Source organism: Mus pahari, chromosome 1, assembly GCF_900095145.1.
Source record: "Mus pahari chromosome 1, PAHARI_EIJ_v1.1, whole genome shotgun sequence".
Taxonomy (NCBI): domain Eukaryota; kingdom Metazoa; phylum Chordata; class Mammalia; order Rodentia; family Muridae; genus Mus; species Mus pahari.
In genome coordinates, this window is record NC_034590.1 from 153,658,928 (window position 1) to 153,674,907 (window position 15,980).

Genomic DNA, 15,980 nt, shown 5'->3' on the forward strand with positions numbered 1-15,980 from the left:
GCAGTGGTATATACCTTTAGTCCCAGCACTTGGAAAGCTGATGCAGCTGATTCTCTGTGACTTCGAGGACAGTAAGGACTTTGTAGATAGACCCCATCTCAAAACAAAACAAAAAATAAACGTAAAAATTTAATATTTACTGTGACTATGATCGCAGTACTAGGGATTCAGTGTAGCGCTTCTCGTACGAGTCTTGTGCTCTACCAGTGAGCTAAATCCCTGACCTACTGTGTGCCTTTCCATACATTTTCTGGGCATCACTGTCAATTTGAATATTTTCATATAACTATGTCACACTATCCAAATTGAAACTCTTCTATTCATTTCTTATGAATTTCCGTGTCCTAAAGACCATCTTACAAGCCAGGCTGAGGGTCCCCACCCTCAGATCTGAGACCTGTCTGGATTCCATTTAATGAAGTGTGACAGTCTGGTCCTCAGACTGGATATAGCTGCCTTTGGGTATGGGATAATGAGTATAGTATATGAATACATCAAAAGTTTTCTTTTGTCTGCATATACAGATTCTTTGTAAAAAATGATCATGAATTACTTAATATAATAAGAAATAAAAAAGCAGTCTAGAACCAAGGGCCTGCAGGCTGTGTGCCCAGCTTGTCCCTTAATTTAGCACTTGCTTCAGTCTTTCTCCACTGCATAATGAGTTGTTTATGTCTTTGCCTCCCATGGGGGTGGTTGGGCAGGCTTATTCATCTCTCTGCCCTGCCTGCCTCTTCCCACAGAGCTGAGCCCAGGGCCAGGCACACAGCAGGGTGGCTGAATGGCAGGCTACTCCTCTAGCTTGTGTGGAGGCTACCAAGGACAGGGTGGGTCCTTAAGACCCTCCTCTGAGACTCACAGAAGGGTGTTATAGGTATAGAGTCCTGACCCCAGAGGCAGGCCTTGGGTGGTCACACTCTCTGCCTGGATAAGGGGGCCCTAGCCTCCCTGGGATGTCTGGTGTGAACACAGGTGCATTTGTTCCTGGTGGCTTCAGCCAGGGGTAGCAGGCTGCACCCAGCTGAGGAAGTAATTAGCAACTGCCAAGAGGGGGGAAGGAAGCAGGGATGCTGGGGGCCCTGGCTCCCTTTCTAGAGAGATATAAATAGCTGGTCTCTGGGCTCCACTCTGGAGGTGGAGAGCTGTATACTTGGAATAGAGGTGTGAACTGGCAGTGTGGAGAACCGGGGTGCAGGCACGTCTGTCAGTCTGGGTGGGGAAATGGTACTGAGGGAATGGGGTGAGGTCTGTGTCTATAAAATGCCCGGCTAAGGCTCTTCTCCCTCAGCCTGGGGCTTCCCATCTGTCCCACAGACTGGCCTGCCAGGACTCATGTTCCTGCTGGCCTCAGATTGCTACTGGGGTCATGGCGACGGCTGGTCAACACAGGCCCCATCCTCCTACCTTCCTTTCTACAAGGAGGAGGCTGCTAGGGGTCGGTGGGAGCCCAGAAATCCACGCTATTTATAGCATTTCTCCTGGCACATTCTCTAAGGTACTTACTGGGCAGCGTGTGCCTGACTCATCTGAAAACACTTTATAAATAACCCAGCGGGGTACGGTGGCATGGGCTGTCCACCCAGAGCCTGGCTTTGAGCACCCAGGCTTGCTAGCTGTCCTCTACAGAGTACCTCTACTCTGGGACAGCTTGGGATGCTGGCGGGAACTTTGACAGCCCTGGAAGAGGTGCCATAGCAGGTCGGTTCCTCTCGGTCATGGTGTCTACACCACAGCTTTCTATTGGGAGCTCCAGGGTTTCCTAACTAGGCAAACTGAGCTAGTATGCGCTAAGTTCTCTGGGTGACCTACAACTGAGGACTCAGAACCTCGTTGGTAAGAGGGCAGAGTGTGGTGAGCAGCAGGGCCGTGTCCGGATTGTCAGTTCTGAGTCTCCTCCTTCCTAAATTAGACTCCAGGGTATTTACTGAGTCTCCATGTGCCTGAGCTGTACTGGAAACATATTTTAACAAGGCTTGGCTGGTTAGTTGACCCATTGTTTGGGACCTTCGCAGATCAGTCAGTACCCAAGGGAGATGTTTGAGATTTCTCAAGAGCACAGTGGCCAGGTGTTCCCCTTCAGGACAGCCCTGAAGCACACACCTGGAGTAGCATGAGAGGCGAGCAGGCGGCGTGCTGGGCCAACAGTGAGTGTGCACTGTCTGCAGCTCTTTCAGAACTCACAGGGGAAACTATAGTCTGCCAGCATATACGTGAAGATAGTCTGGGCCAGAGTATATGTGAAGATATGGCTTCAATCACTTGCCTAGGCCGTAGCAAAGAGAAGAGAAGCAGGCCTTGGACTTGGGTCTGGTGACTCTAAACACACCGGGGTCCCTCAGTGCCACACTCATCCCTTAAGGACACCAGCCTCCAATTCTTATTTAGTTCTTTCTCAAGACTGGGTCTCATTTATATAGCCCACGATGATCTAGAATTCACTGTGTGGCCCAGGCAGGCCTCCAGCTCATGATCCTCCTGCCTCAGTCTTCCGAGTGTTAGGATTACAGGCACATATCACCACACCTGACTCATGAGAGCCATTCTCCTGAAGTGCGTGGCACCTATGTGCCCAAGGCTCGGAATGGACCTGCCCAAGGTCGGGGCATGTGCCCAAATGATCATGAAGTCAGTGTGAAGTGGATTGAAAGTACCCTGGAGACATTTGAAGAAACCTAGAATAGTCCGACGCTGTCCACAGGACCGGAACCCAAGACCAGTGTGGAATCAATTGCTGAGGGAGCAGAGGCACTAAGCTCTGGCCCCAGCCGTGCGCTCCTGTTGTGTGGGAGCCTGGCAGTGGGATGGCTGTAATACTCCATGTTTCTGCAGTGGCTGGCCATGTTTGAGCTATGCGGGATGGGCCCCAAGAAACAGCGCTCCAGGGGTCTCTTAGAGGATGTGTTGGGATGGGTGCGGGAGCTGGGTGCAGGAGAGAAAAACGTTCTAAGGGCTGAGGTGGCATTTGTGAAAAGCTCCACGATCGGAAAGGAGAGTTGGAGATGCTCTTTGAGGATGGGGTAGCAGAAAGGGATGTGACTGGGACGGGTGAGACAGGTCAGATCGGGAAGGGTGGATGTATTTCTTTCTGACCTTCCCTGAGCCTCAGTTTCCTTAGCTGAAAAATGGGAAGAATAAGCCTCCCCTACCCCCAGGGCTGTGGGAATTAAACTGGATAGCGAGGCACCATTAAAGCCGCATGTTGCTATTGAGTAAAGGGGGCTCAGTTTCCTTCTGCCTATTCCCAACACTGTAGCAAAGAGGGGGGTGTTAGACACATGGCGGGCCGTGTCCCCTCTGCCCACAAGTCTCCAGGGCATTCTTGTTCCAGTCCCCGTGTATCCGCTGCTCCTGTTCCTCAGCGCTCAGCTCCAGCCACACTGGCCTCTCTGCTACACCTTGAACTCGCTCCTGCCTTGGGGCCTTTCTTTTGCTGTTTCCTTTGCCTCTGGCCACGCTATCGAAAATGACCTTTAGATGAAGCAGACACACATTGCAACCGACACGCCTCGCTCGGCTCCTTTCCTGCCCTTTCTCTGCTTTCTCCCCTTTTAATGCATTATTATTATTATTATTATTATTATTATTATTATTAATCGCTTGTCTCTCCCACTAAAGGCCCAGGAGGGCAGGACTTTATGTCTGTTTTGTGTCTCACTCTATCCCTACCTCAAAGCCGGTGTTCAGGAATGCATGTTCTTATTTTTGAATTATTTCCGGAACCCAGAGGATAGGCTGAACCAGCCTTCTCTTACGGCGTAGGGTTGGCCCTTGGGGCCCTAAGGCATCTCCGTCAATTCAGGATGACGCTTCCTGTAGGCTCCACAGCATTGCAGGAGCCCCAGGGCAAGCTGAGAGCCTCCTCCCCTGAAGATACTCCTGATTATTTCAAAACAAAGCCCCTCCATGCCCGCCCTTCCAGGCTCACCGTCCTGGGGGAGGTGCCTGGCAGCCTGTGGACCATCTCATTCCTGAGGAATTCCCCAGATCCCCAAAGCATCTGAGGGCCCAGGAGCCTCCAGCCTGGGTGGCCTGACTGAGATACTGGCTGCCCCTGCAGCTGCATCTCTGGGGGAGCACTCTGGCCGAGCCTCCCACCTTACACACCCTTTTTCTGGAGTTTTGTTTTTTTTTTTTTTTTCCAGACCTTTCTCTGGGCTGTGTCTAAGCACGAAGCACAGTCCTGTGGTCCCTCTGGCTGCGCCACCCAGTTGCTGGTGTCCCTGAGACCCCTCTTCTCCCAAGAGTTCCAGTCTCCACCCCAATCTAACCTCCAAAGCTATATTCCACAGACTTATTGTCTGACCTGTTGAAGTGTCTGTGTTCTGACACATTCCCTGAGTCCTGTGTTGCCTCTGGAAACTTTAAGAGACCCAGTGCTTCTTTGTAAGGTGTGGCCAGTTGACCTGTAGGCCTGCGAGGCACCACTTAGAGAGACCTGGGGTGGAGGGAGGACTTGCTCAAAAGAGGAGGAGACTTAGGTTCATGAACCAGCACTCGGATCCTGACTTTACTGCTTAGCTGAATCACGCAGTAACCTGCTTGCTCATCTATAAAATGGGTATGGTAGAGGTGCCACTGCCTAAGTTATAGGATTAAATGAAGTACTGTATCTGAGGACCTTAGCCGGGCCTGGCACAAATCAAGGGATCAGCAAAGGCAGCTAACAGTGGGATGTGAGCCTTGGATTCCCCCAAGAACTGATCCTTCGTTTAGTGGCCCAGGCCTGTCTTAAGCCCTGCAGGCGTAGTGGGGCGTCAGAACTTGCCAGAAACAAGGCAGAAGCCCCTCTCCATAAGCCTGGCTTCTCTATGGCTGCAGCTCACTATAATGAGTCTGTTCTTTCCTTCTGACCAACCAGGGCCCTGGTGAAGAGGATCAACCTGAAACTCGGAGGGGATCCCTGTCCACAATATTGGGTAAGTCTTTCTGGTTCTTACCTAGCCCAGTTTTCCAGGAACCCCTTGAGGATCCTGAGTTACTGCTGTCCTGGATACAAACTACTCTAGAAAGGGAGACATCCAGATGTGTATGAGGAGCTGTGAGGAGAATTTGCAGACAAGAGTCAGGCCCAGGAGAGCCTTTAGGGTCATGAGGCTTATACTCTGTTAATAAGAGACTACCTGAGGACCAGAGAGGCCTTGTGAGCTTTACATAGCACAAAGCTTGTAAGAGTGTAAGTCTGATCTTGAACCTGGGTCCCTGCTGCTCATCTGGGGCTCTCTTCATGGTCCCTTACTCCCCAGTGTGCTGGTAATGTCGGGCAAGCCCAAGTCTCACTTCCTGTTTCTGGGTTTTGACCTGTACCCCTATTCTCAACTAGTTAGGCAGGTCACAGGAGCCACTGACCTTGTGGGATGAAGAGGGTGAGGGTTGACTCTGATTCCAAATGAGCCCATGACAGGAAGACCCCAAGGCCTGTGCCCACTCTGTCCCTGCTGTCCCCGGCAGCCACAGTCTCCCCAGTTCTGTTACCTAACCACAGTTCTCACCTCTGAGAGTGCTCTCCCAACCCCACCCAAGAAGGCAGGCCTGTGGACCTTCTCCCTCCCAACCCCACCCGAGAAGGCAGGCCTGTGGACCTTCTCCCACCCCGGTTCGTAATTTGATCATGGTGCTTTTGGGATCCTGGCTTCTGACATTTTCTGAAGTCCATGGCCTCTCTGGTGTGTATTTGGAAAAGTTCAGAGGTCGGGTCAGTTTGAGAGGCCACAGGCAGGGAACTTGGGGTCACCTGCGTTCCCAGCCGAGGCCAGAGAGCAGGATTATCTCCTGATGAGCCGTTGCCGGCTGTGGTGTCCTCCCCTGCAGGCAAGCCTGGCTTCTCCTCACCACCCTGCCCAGCCATACTCCTATCTACCAGGAAACCTGCCAGAGAGGGGCTTATCTCAGAAATCTTAAGAGTACTTTCCTTTTTTCAGTACTAGAGATGGAACCCAGAGCTTCTCACGTGCTGAGAACATGCTCTGCACTTGAGCTACATCCCTAGCCCAAAAGACAATTTTAAACTAAGGGTGGCTCTTTCAGAAAGCATTTTACACAGAGGCCTAAATGAAAGCCTATCTCTATAGGACCTGAGGCCAAGGGGCCTGCTGTCCACTGGATCAGCAGAAGGCTACAATTTGGTTGGTCCCCACTGCCTTGAAAATAAAGGAGAGGAAGAGGTGGATCTGCCTGGCCGGGCTTTCCTGCTGAGCCTCACAAGATGCTCACAGCACCACAGGCTGTGCTGTCGGCACCAGACCGCCATCGACAGCACCAACGGCATGGTTGAGATAGGGAATGGCACCTTAGAGCCTATTGAAGCCTCAGGATTCTGTGGATCCACATCTATCCCCAACTTATACAGATGGAATCCCGACAAAATTTAAGGAGTGTCTCTATTTAGAGCTTAGAACTGAGAACTAATGCATTTTCTATTTACCCAGCTCTCTAACAAGAGCCAACACAGGCTGTCACATTTACTCTCCCTGTGTACTTTACAGCACTAGTGATGTCACCATTCCCCAGATGCAGAAATCAAGGTCTCAGGCAGGAGAAACCACATGCCCATGGCCACATGCCAGAAAGCTGTCAGCTGGGCTAGACTCAGCCTGCTTGAATGACCACCAGACTACCCCACCATCAGATCGCCTCTGGCCAACCTTTGATCCCAACCTTCTAGAATGAGGTAGCTGTATTTGCAGTCTCTAGATCTGGCTCAGAGTGGGCTTAAATGCCACCAAGGTGGTACCTGTTCCTTCCGTTAGAACTGTGCCCAACCTCACGGCTTTCCTGGGAGGAAACGGTTTCTACCACTAAGCCTAAAATCCCCAGGGATTCATTTTGTTCCATTTCACATAATTCCACCCTCCACAGCATCCCCAGTGCACCTCCTCCCTCAGAGGGCTTCACACCCTGGAGCGCCTCAAGTACAATTATCTGATCCCATTTAATTTGGCAGAGGCCAAAGCGTGGCTCTTCTCATCCGCTATAATTATTCCATCCCCTGTCCACACGTTTTTCAGACATTTCATCTCTGAACATCCTCCAATTTTGAGTGTCTTTCTGGAACAGTGGCTGCCAAGAAACTAAGGGAAAGATCTCATTAGGAGTTGGGGCGAGGGTCCATGTGCTCACTGAGGAGAGCCACGATCTGTCAGCAACAGGGTCATCTGGAAGGCCTTCCTTCCTCTCTTCTTGGATGTCTAGAACGAGTCTGAAGGTGGAGAGAGCTAAGTGCCTGGCCGAGCATAGAAGAGATGGGTAGAGGCTCTGAGCTGGAACATGAGTGGAATCTATTTCCATGTTCATATTAGCTGCCTTTTACCAGCCGAGTTCAGCTTTCTATTCATTCCATCAAGTTAATCAGTGCTTGCCACGTGCCTGACGAGAGCTATGAGATGTTCTCCAGGTTAAGATGGTCTAGGATGGGATTCTCTGGTGAGCGGTGAAGAGTTTATGGAGAAGATGTAAACAGAACGACTTAGTTTTACATGGGCAGTCAAAGCTGTGGCAGGGCAGAAGGCAGAGTTCCCTGAGCGAAGAAGAGGGGCCAGGAAAGGTCTCCCAGAAAGTGACATTAAAGCAGAGACTTGAAAGTAGGCAAGATCCTCCCAGGAAAAGATCTGGGGTTTCTGGGAGAGAGGAAGGATGTACAAAGCTCTTGGCAGGAGAGTCCATTGGGTGCGGTGGTGGAAAGTTGAGTTAAGGTTGGAGGTTCTCTGTCTGAGACGTGAGTGGCCATTTGGTTCAGCTCTTGCGGTCTCTTCGCTGGTATGGAACTGAGTTTCCCTTCCAGATCTAAGCTTCAGTGATAGCTAGCATATGGCTGAGCCCGGCTCGGGGCAAGGCCTCTAGGTAGGGATCCAGGGCTCTCCTCCTTAGTCTCACCTCTAAATTCCCCCAAGAAGAAGCACCTGGACATCCCGACTCTGTCTCCATCCTCGATCTCTCTTTCCTTCAAATGTGGAGCTCACAAAGTCTACGAGACACCAGACAGAAGTGGTCAGAGTTCAGCCAGCCTGGCTCTGTGGCTCCTGGGCTCTGCAGATTCTAGGCAGTGGTGCAGTGGAAGAGTTTATCAAGGTAGGCTGAACTGGGCCTCTGTAGCAGGCCTCATCCCACCTCGATGGTCTACGTTCTTCCTTTTAATTATTGTCATTAAAATTTCCATGAGTACAAAAGCTATGCAACCCATAAGGAATAAGAATGTAACAAAACCCTATGCTCTAAGTGCTCTGAGCTGTTTAAAGAGAAAAAGTTTCCTTTCCTATCTGGAGTCCCCCTCCCCCACCCTCCCCTCACACTTGTCCCCAAGCTTGCCCAGAGCTAATCATTTGCTTGAATCTGGTGTGTGTGTGTGTGTGTGTGTGTGTGTGTGTGTGTGCGTGTGTGGTATTCTTCTCTGGTAGTTTTACATTTGTGTTAATTTATATCTAAGTTGCATACTGTTTTAGCTTTTGCATGTTGTGGAACTTTATATAAATAACCACCCTGGATGTGCTCTGATGACGTTTGCCTTTTTGGAACAGTGTCTTCTGAGATGAATGCCACGTGTGTGGCTACTGCTAAGCCATGATCATTCCACAGTGACCCCACTATTCACCATCCAGTCTCAGGATGTTTTGGTTGTCTCCAGTTTTCTTATTCTTTTACAGGGTGTGGCTGTGAATGTCCCCATTTATAACTGGACACACACACATATGCAGGGCTGTGAATCTAGAAGTGGAATTTAGGCTACGGCTTGTTTTCCAAAATGGCGGAGGCAACTGATGTTCCCAGCAGCCTGTGAAACGAAAATGTCCGCTTTGCTTCCCAGTGTCTGCCTTGTGTGTCCTCTGAATAGTTGATCCAGAAAGCATGGGTCATTGTGCTTCTCAGAACAGCCACCTTGTGGGTTTTGTTTTGTTTTTACTTTGTTTTGTTGAGACAGGGTCTCTCCCTGTGTATGCTGGGTTGGCTTGGAATGCACCACCCTCCGTCTCTTTCCTGAGTTGAGGAATTATGGGTTCGAGCCACGGCGCCTGGTCTCATTTTTTTTGGCTCAGCTGAGGTGACAAGACACTGTCTTCTCTTTAGAATCTGTTTCCTGGAGTTAGAGAGCTCAGCCATTTAAGCACTTACGAGTCTTCTAGGGGATGCAAGCTTGGCTTTCAGAATCTCTTCCTAGACTCAGCTTCTTGTCTTTGCTAGAGAAAGACACGACCGGCTCCTCTCCCGGCTCAGCCCTTTCCGCCTCCTTTAAGACCCTATTCCTTCCCTTCTTTCCTGTCCTCTTCAGTGTGACAGTTCCCACATTTCATACCCAAATAGCAAGGCAGATGGTGTTGGTCACATCCCTAGTCTGGCTGTTTTCAACCTCTTTCTCCTTGTCTTCCTTTCCTTTTGGAGTCTGATGGTGTCCTGGCTTCCATTGGTACTAGACAGGGGCAATGAAACAAGCCATGTCTGATAGAAGGCTCCTGGGAAAGGATTAATTCCCTGAGAAAAGGAAGATGCCCTCCCTTCCTCCCCACTGTAGATGCTTGTACACTGTGGCCTTGGTACAGCCTCGGTTGGACCACAGCTCTGAGGGCGAGAAGCCTGACACTCAGGATTTGGCAGAGAAAGGATGGAACACATTCCTGGGTTCTCGGGGACACTGGTGAGCCACTGGGCTAATTTTGGAGCCGCTACCCTCCAGACTTCATATGTTAGTTAAATGTCTGCTCCTCAAATGGTGTTAATAGAACAATCTATTTGCAGCCTAACCGTCCTGGCTGATGGAGTTCCTCTTTTGATACCCCCCACCTCCTTCCCTGTTATTCAGTTCACCGGCATCCTTGTCTCCTCCTCTCCTAACTGCACTCTCCCTCCCTCCTCCACAGTGTAATTCCTGCGGTGGCTCTTGAACTCCCTGTGAGACCTGACACTGTTCATCCACCCTCCTGGGGGACTGACTTTGGGCTTCTGCCACAGTCCAGGGCTCAGGCTCCAGCTGCCAATGGCTTCCTCCTTACTCCTTGCCCTCCTTCGCTGAACACCTACTACAGGCCAGGGCTGAAGCTGGGTCCTTTCAGAGCCCCTTTGATTCATTGGTTCCTGATGAAGCTCCTATAGGAAACATTGCGCCCACATGACCTAAGTGAAGCTGGGTTTGTGGAGGTTAACTGTCTTGTCAGCAGCCATCTAACCAGTGAGCAGCATAGGAGAGACTCAGAGACATTCATGTGCTCACCATTCAATAGCCAGCCCCTCCTACAGCTCTGTTTACCTTCTATTAGACTGAACCATTTTCATGACATGAGCTAGAGCAGGGATACTGAGTTCCACCTCTGTTCTCCCACTAAACCCTAGCCTTGAAGAATCATGGGTATTTATTTTTCATCTTGTATGCAAAATACATAACACAAACCTGTTCTGACTTGGAACTTGCACTGTAGCCTGCATGAAGGGAGGTGACACTTTTTAGTGACAGGGAAGGAAAGCAGTGCCCCAGAAGAAGGACTGAAGCATGTAAGGCAGAGAACAGGCACTGGCTGGTGGAACATGGAATGCTATGGAGATTTTCATTCCAGTGCAGGGCCTCTCCTCATGACCTGTCAATGGCTAGGAATTCCAAAACCATGTGACAGGGGCCAGAAAGATGTCTGTGTACAGGGTAGCTGAAGAGGGACTTTGGATTGGCAGCCTTTGACTGGTGGCTATAAGGTGGGAGTTCTAGTGCTGGCTGATATGGGCAATTAGGGCAGCTTTCTCTCCTCCTGCTTGTGCAGCAAGAGTCCCTTCTGCCAAAACAGGATAAGGTCCCCAAAGTGAATACATAAAGAAGTAGCATCATGAGTGTGACATCATGAGTGTGACATCTAGTAACTTAAAGGCAAGCACTGGGGGAAGTTGAAGCAGAAATCCCCCAAAGAGTGAAGCAGCCATATCTCCTGGTTAAAGGGTTTAGGGTGTGGGGCAGAGTGGGTAGGACTTCTTACGTTTTCCTATAAAGCCTTCTGTATGTCTGAATTTGTTTGTTATGTTTTGAGACAGGGTTTCTCTCTGTAACTCTTCCTGCCCCGGAACTCACTCTTTAGACTCTTGATGTTGGCCCCAGACTCAGAGATCTGCCTGCCTCTGCCTGGCATGTATGCCTGGATTGTTAAAGTCGTAGGCGTGTGTTCTGCAGAGCCTTGGTGAGGAGAGGCTTTGGTGAGGACGAAGGGGTGGCTGTGTGGTAAGAGAGAGAATGAGTTGTGTCTCCCTTTATCCAGATCCACCTCTTTTTCACAGCTCTTTCCACGTGAGATTGTGTTAGGATGAAGGGCTCTTCAGCCTAAACCCGTCTAAACTGCATGATCTGGGTTCACTAGGGATGCTTTGAAATCACCCGTTCCCTTTTATGCCCATGCCTTGACTTCCTGAGATCGCGCCCTTCATTTCTTCTCTGTCTTTCCAAGTGGACTGCTGAAGTTTGCTGCCAGTGTACTAGATGTGAACGTAAGACCCTGCAGTCAATCATTCATGACTGACACTCCAGTGGGAACCTCCCAGAGGTGGCTTGCACAGCCTCCAGCACAGTGGCTATTGTAATGACAGGCAAACATTTCGATCAACTGTTTTCTGGTGTTATCCTTGTCTCTGTACTTCCCACTGAGAGCTGTGAGCTCTACATGTAGACCTTTGCCTCCTACTCTACTTCCTGGAGGAGGAGGAGCGGGGAGAGAGAGGAACAAGAGAGGGTAGGGAGTTAAAGGAGGTAATCCCACGTTGGCTTAGTCACCTTCTAGTGACTCCTCTTGCAGATATGTGTCATGGTCTGCCTCCTCTGGCACTATTTTTAGGGCAGTCCCCTCATTCATGTTTCTGGGGGCTTTTAGTTGCCCTTGTCTCTGCCTGGCTGCTGCTTCATTCAGTCTGCAGTCCTAGAGACTCTGTGTTCCCAGGTACTATGCAAGCATTCTTAGCTTCAGCAGCTGTCTGAAAGTCTGACACTAATCCTTGAAGGTACTGTTCAAATCCCATATACCTTTAGGGAGACACCTCTCAGTGCTAGCCTTTATTGTAGACTTCTATTGTCCTGGTCTTTATTTGTTTTGGAGCAGGGTCTTTCATAGACCTGGTTGGCCTTGAGCTTGGTATGTACCAGACACTGACCTTGAACTCCTGCCTCCACCTCCCAAGTGCTGGGATTACAGCTAATGTGTCATCACTCCTGTCACCCCAGTCTTGTTTTCTGCTATTGACACATCACAGACTGGGTATGTTATAAAGAGAAGATGTTCATTTTACAACATGGTTCCAGTCTGGGGCCAAAGTGTCTTTCCTGGCAAGGTCTTGTGGCAGCACAGAGTATCATGTGCTAAGAGATGGGGAATGTGGAGAGACCTGGTCCGACTGGCTTTTATAGCAGATCCATTTTTAAGATAACCCACTAGCCCATTAATCCATTATTTCATTAAAGGCACAAGACTTAATAACCTCTTAAAGATCCCACTTGGTTTTCTTAATATAATGGGGATTAAATGTCAACATACATTTTTTTGGTGTGTATGTATGTATGTATGTATGTATGTATGTATGTATGTATAGTATGTGTATGTATGTATGTGTGTGTGTATGTATTGTAGTATGTGTATGTGAATGTATGCATGTGTGTATGTGTGTTTGTATGTGTATAGCCATGTATGCGCATGCATGTAGCATGTCTACCTTATTCCCCTGAGACAGGGTCTATTTCCCTGAGTCTGGACTTGTCATTTTCTTTAAGCTTGTGGCTATCAAGCCCCAGCAACTTTCCTATCTCCGCTCCTCCCCTTCACCCCAACACTGGGGTTACAGATGTGTATAGCCATGTCTAACTCTTAACGTGGGTGCTGGGGTTCTGAACACAGGTTCTCATGCTGTCACAGCAAGTGTCTTGCCCATTGAGCCACCTCTCCAGTCCCTCAGCATACGTTTTAGACAGACAAATCGTCCTCAAAACCATATCCCCGGTTACCACTGATGAAATGCGGTGCTTGTGTCGGGGTGGCAACACCATGCTCATCTTTCTGGCTGGTGGGTAGTAAATATTCACTCTGCTGACTGAAGGAACTGACGATTGTTTGTAGATCTCTTTTCTGTGCTTTAGAGAGTCCTGCTGGGCTGGGAAGGAGTGTCACTGACATTCAGTAGGGCACCCTGCATAAATCTGCCGCTGTTTTCTTCTCAAAGGACTAGGTTTGGAAGTCAGGTAAGATCTAGAGAAAGCTTCTCGGACTTGGCAGCTACTCTCTGGGGAGGGAGAATGATCACATGACCCCCACCGTGACTAACAGCCAGAGGCTCCATCCCAAGCAATCTGGCTCCAGATACACTGTCCTGCCACACACTTCCCCCCAGTCTCCAGCGCACTGCGCAATGACACCATTTAAGACTTTGCAGACCACAATTTCCCCCTCAAGCATCCATGCAATTGTTCCCCTCCTAGACCCATCTTTCCTCCCCTCCCTCCACCGCCCCGAGGTTTGCCAGCCCTCTCCCTGGCTCCTCTGCAGTCTGCAGGACTGATTCTTCCTCTTATCTCTTTCCAGATGTCAGGATTTCCAGATCTTTCAGTTGGTTTCTTTTTCTGGCCACGATCCTCCTTTTGGAGACTTTCCAAAGCAGCCGCAGATTGGAAGATGATAACAGTGAATTAGTTAGTAGATCTTCTTTGATGTTATTTTGTGGGTGAACTCATTAATTTATGACAAAAACATCAAAGACCCAGGCTCCTGCACGGGGCTGGGCTGTCTCAAGGCATCTGGATAATAATGATTAGTCAGATTAAATCTCAAGGCCTCTCTGCCTCTAGAGTTACAGCCCAAATGACTAGGGTGTGGGAACATTCCATCCTATGGTGTCTTAGCTCAGTCTGAGTCAGCGTGCTGTGCTGTGGCCCTCTCTTCTCACCGTACCTTCTAGGCTTGAAATCCATCAAGGTTGGTGTAACTTCCCTGGAGGCAATGCAGAAAAGTGGGCAGAGGATGTGAAGGTCTCTTCCTGTCAATAAAGTTAGATGTTGAAAGGGACCCTCTGTGCTTGCATAGATGACCCCAAAGTCTTAGAGTTCTCGTCCTAGAATGTAGGTGGAAAGACTTCTAGGAAAGAGGCAGCATCACGCCTTGGTGCCTCTCAAGCTCTCTCTGCACTTGTAAGTTGAGTGGTCTGGTTAAGTCCAGACTGGTTGGTTGAAGTGGAACTTGGAATAGAATTCATCTTTCTTCATGGCACAGCACCTAATCAGCTTGCATCCGTGGCCACTGGTGTCCCTCCTTCACTGGCCATGGTGGAAAGCTGGAGACTCCCTACAGTCATGCCCTCTGGATCGTCCTTGTATTTCACTCTCTGATGCTCCAGTCAGGTGTAGTGGCTCATGTCTTTAATCTCAGCACTCTGGAGGCAGAGGCAGGAGGATCTTTGTGAGTTCAAGGCCAGTTTGGTCTAGATCGAGTGGGCCAGCCAGGATATATACTAAGACCTTGTCTTTGAAAAAAAAAACAAAACAACAACAACAAAAAAAGATTTTTCTTCTGAAATTGCCTGCTCTTCTCTGAACCACTGATGTTTGGTGTTTCCCCCTCTACCCGACTTCCTGTCAGTGATCCGCCACACCCCAGTGTCTGCACCTTCACAAAGAACCTTCCTGGTTCTCTCAGACAACCATGCTACTATCAGGTTGCTGCTTCTTCTCTACCATTCCAACTCTCAAACTCTAACCAGGAGAACATGCTGTCCCACTGACAGCCTTTCTCAAGGTTGCCCGTGACTTCTGTACTGCTAAACCAATGGTTGAGGCACTGCTTATTTCAGGATCTGCGGAGCGACAGCACTGTGAGCAAGGTGTCCTTCCCCAGCCTTCGCTGCTGGGATCCAGGGTGTCATTCTCTCAGGTCTTGGACGTGGCTGTCTCCTTTTAGTATTTTCTGTCTTCTAGTCTAGAAGTGGTGAAGTCAGGGCTAGTTCTTGACAACTTTCTGGCTATACGTCTTCCTTAAATGAAGTTACTTAGTCCATGTTTGGGAGAGGGGTCGTTTGAGACAGAGTCACTATTATGTTGCTCTGGCTGTCCTGGTACTTACCATGTAGACCAGGCTGGCTTTGAATCATGGAAACCCATGTGCCTCTGACTCTCATGTGCTGAGATTAAAGGCATGCATCACCATGCCTGGTTAGTCCTTTGGTTTGAAACCCCATTTGGATCTGGAGAGGTCTACAAGTTTTATTCCTAGCTCTTACTCCTTCCCTAACTCTTAAATGTCTTTCTTCTTCACCACTCTATACTATTTACATTAAAGTTCAGACCCAAGTCACCTGAACACAATTCACACCATACTTCAGGGCTTATTCAGACCCTAGTTCCCACTCCATATCCTCAGTAGACTGAAGATCTTCACTTCCAGGTGACTCTGATCTCAATATTGGGATAATTTTGGATCATACATTTAAAACTCTGCAAACACTGTCACCACATTATCTTCCAACTGTGTCTAGAACTTGATTACTGGCTACCTCCGAGTGTCTAAGCTATCTTTCTCTGCGTACCTTGTCTGGACTAATTTAATGGGTCTCAAAGCTTCCAACCTCACCTCTCCAATAACTCCAGCATACAAAACAAAATCCAAAAGACTACAGTTAGATAATGTCTCTACCCCAAACTTTCCACTGTACCTTGTTATCTCACTTTCTTGATCCAAAGTTCTTGGGGCTGCAAGGCCCTGAAAACCTGGTTACATCTCACCTTGTTTTGTTCTCTGAGATGGAGTTTTTCTGTGTATCCATGGCTGTCTTAGAACTGGCTGTGTAGATCATGCTGGCCTCAAACTCACAGATATCTGTCTGCCTCTGCCTCCCAAGTGCTGGGATTAAAGGCGTGCACCACCACCATTACTTGGCTATTTCCCATTAAAGAAAAAGAAGAAGGAGGAGGAGAAGGAGAAGGAGAAGGAGAAGGAGAAGGAGAAGGAGAAGGAGAAGGAGAAGGAGAAGGAGAGAGAAGAGAAGAGAGAAGA

At 49.1% G+C, this 15,980-nt stretch overlaps 1 protein-coding gene across 1 annotated transcript in view; it reads left to right on the top strand.

Moving 5' to 3' along the window:
* Window positions 1-1,660: 1,660 nt before the first annotated feature.
* Golga7b (golgin A7 family member B) overlaps window positions 1,661-15,980 on the top strand; it is a 30,060-nt gene continuing 15,740 nt past the window's right edge. Inside the window, exons 1-2 of the mRNA XM_029544077.1 lie at window positions 1,661-1,698; window positions 4,859-4,916. The gene's annotated coding sequence lies outside the window, so the exon portion shown is untranslated. The remainder of the gene's footprint in view (window positions 1,699-4,858; window positions 4,917-15,980) is intronic.